We start from the raw sequence: 2,673 nt of genomic DNA on the forward strand, positions 1-2,673 counted from the left end.
GGGGGGCGGGAGCGGCTGGGGGGGCTGCGTCGCCGTCCCCCCTCCCCTTCGTCCCCGGGGAGACAGCGCGGGGCGGGGGGAAGGGGGAAGAGAATATGGATAATAAAAGCAGCCTAAACCCAAGTTCCACCTTCACATCGCTGTTTTGTAACGGCGCACACCCCCTTCTGGACAGGTTGGATCGATGGGCCAAGGCCAATGGGATGAGGTTCAATAAGGCCAAGTGCCGGGTCCTGCATTTCTGTCACAACAACCCCAGGCAACGCTACAGGCTGGGGGCAGAGTGGCTGGAAAGCTGCCCAGCAGAAAAGGACCTGGGGGTGTTGGTGGACAGCCGGCTGAACATGAGCCAGCAGTGTGCCCAGGTGGCCAAGAAGGCCAACGGCATCCCAGCCTGTATCAGGAACAGCGTGGCCAGCAGGAGCAGGGCAGTGATGGTGCCTCTGTACTGGGCACTGGTGAGGCCTCACCTCGAGTGCTGTGTTCAGTTCTGGGCCCCTCACTACAGGATGGACATTGAGCTGCTGGAGCGTGTCCAGAGGAGAGCCACCAAGCTGGTGAGGGGTCTGGAGAACAAGTCATGCAAGGAGAGGCTGAGGGAACTGGGCGTGTTTAGTTTGGAGAAGAGGAGGCTGAGGGGGGACCTCATTGCCCTCTACAACTCCCTGAAAGGAGGGTGTAGAGAGGTGGGTGTTGGCCTCTTCTCCCAAGGGAATAATGACAGGACCAGAGGAAATGGTCTGAAGTTGGGGCAGGGGAGGTTTAGATTAGATATTAGGAAGAATTACTTTCCTGAGAGGGTGGTCAGGCACTGGAACAGCCTGCCCAGGGGGGTGGTGGAATCACTGTCCCTGGAGGTATTTAAGAAGCGTGTAGACATGGCACTTCAGGGCATGCTCTAGTGCCCGAGATTGTTGGTTTGTGTCTGTCTGTGGGTGGGTGCGGGGTGTGGTTGTGGGTGTTTGTTTTGGTTTGGTTTTGGTGTTTGGTGTTGTGGTTTTTTGTTGGGTTTTTTTTGTGTTGGTTGGACTCGATGATCTCAAAGGTCTCTTCCAACCAAGAAGATTCTGTGATTCTCAGGCGTCACTGAACCGCAGCCGCTCCGGGGTCTGTATTTAAAGGCTAGCCTGTGTTTTCATGCAGTTCCTACCTCCGCCTGGTTAAAATACGGATCTAAAGGGCTTTTTGTAGTGACAAAATAAGAAAAAAAAAAAATCCCAAAACCGTATATTTCCGCATCGGAGATTGGTTGGCATGTTCCCTTCCCAGGACCCCCTTGGAGATGGTTTGTATAAAACGTCTGAGCAGTACAAAAAGACTAAAAATATAAAATAGCCAAAACGCTTGAGTGTGTGTGGGTGTGTGGGTGTCTAAAAATGATCATTAACTCACCCGCTGATTGAGATGCTGAAGGCGAGAAGCGCGTTCCTTCCAGCTGTTGCCCTGGTCACTGCCACAGTGACGGAATGCCGGCCGGACAGTCCCTATGAATTCAACATCATTAAAAATTACGAGTGGGCTGCTGGAAACCCTTCTGTCCCACGGGCCCCACCACAAAAGGTGAATCTTTCCACAGCCAGTTCCAAAACTTCACAGGGAACCGGACAGCGGGGGCCAGGCAGCGCTGCCTCCTGCCCCGTGCTTGCCTTTTGCGGGGGCGGGAGGCAGATAACCCCAGGAACAGACGCTTATTTCACGGAATCAGGGAATTGTCAGAGTTGGAAGGGACCTCTAGAGATCATCTAGTCCAACTCCCCTGCTAAAGCAGGATTGCCCAGAGCACATCACTCAGGACTGCATCCAGGCGGGTCTTTGAAGATCTCCAGAGAAGGGGACTCCACACCCTCCCTGGGCAGCCTGTTCCAGGGCTCTGGCACCCTCACCGGAAAGAAGTTCTTCCTCATATTTGAATGGAACTTCCCATGTTCCAGCTTGTGCCCGTTGCCCCTGGTCCTATCGCTGGGAACCGCTGAAAAGAGTCCGGCTCCATCCTCCTTCAACCCACCCTTTAGATACTTATAAGCATTAATAAGGTCTCCCCTCAGCCTTTTCTTCTCCAGGCTAAAGAGCCCCAGCTCTCTCAGCCTTTCCTCATCAGGGAGATGCTCTAATCCCTCAATCATCTTAGTTGCCCTGCACTGGACTCTCTCCAGTAGTTCCCTGTCTCTCTTAAACTGGGGAGCCCAGAACTGGATGCAGTATTCCAGTTGTGGCCTCACCAGTGCGGAGTAGAGGGGGAGAATGACCTCCCTCGACCTACTGGCCACACTCTTCCCTATGCAGCCCAGGATCCCATTGGCCCTCTTGGCAACAAGGGCACATTGCTGGCTCGTGGATAGTTTACGATCCACCAGGACCCCCAGATCCTTCTCCTCGGAAGTTTCCCCGTCTCTCCTTGCCGCACCACAGACGGCACTCGCGGGAAGGTGGGTGGCTGGCGGGGGACGGGATGGGGGGGCGTAACTCTGTCCCAGCCGTCCCCGGCCGCCCCGACGGCACCGCGCCGCGGGGAGGCTGGGCGGCGGAGGGCTGTGGAGGTGGAGGCTGGAGGGGTTGGGGGGGGAAGAAGTGGCAGGGATGGGCTGTGGAGGAGGGGGGGGAGGGGGCCGGGTCCGGGCTGGGCGGGCGGGGAGCGCCGCAGGCTCCTTATCTGCGCCCCAGCATCGGGGCGTC

Source organism: Numenius arquata, chromosome 3, assembly GCF_964106895.1.
Source record: "Numenius arquata chromosome 3, bNumArq3.hap1.1, whole genome shotgun sequence".
NCBI lineage: Eukaryota > Metazoa > Chordata > Aves > Charadriiformes > Scolopacidae > Numenius > Numenius arquata.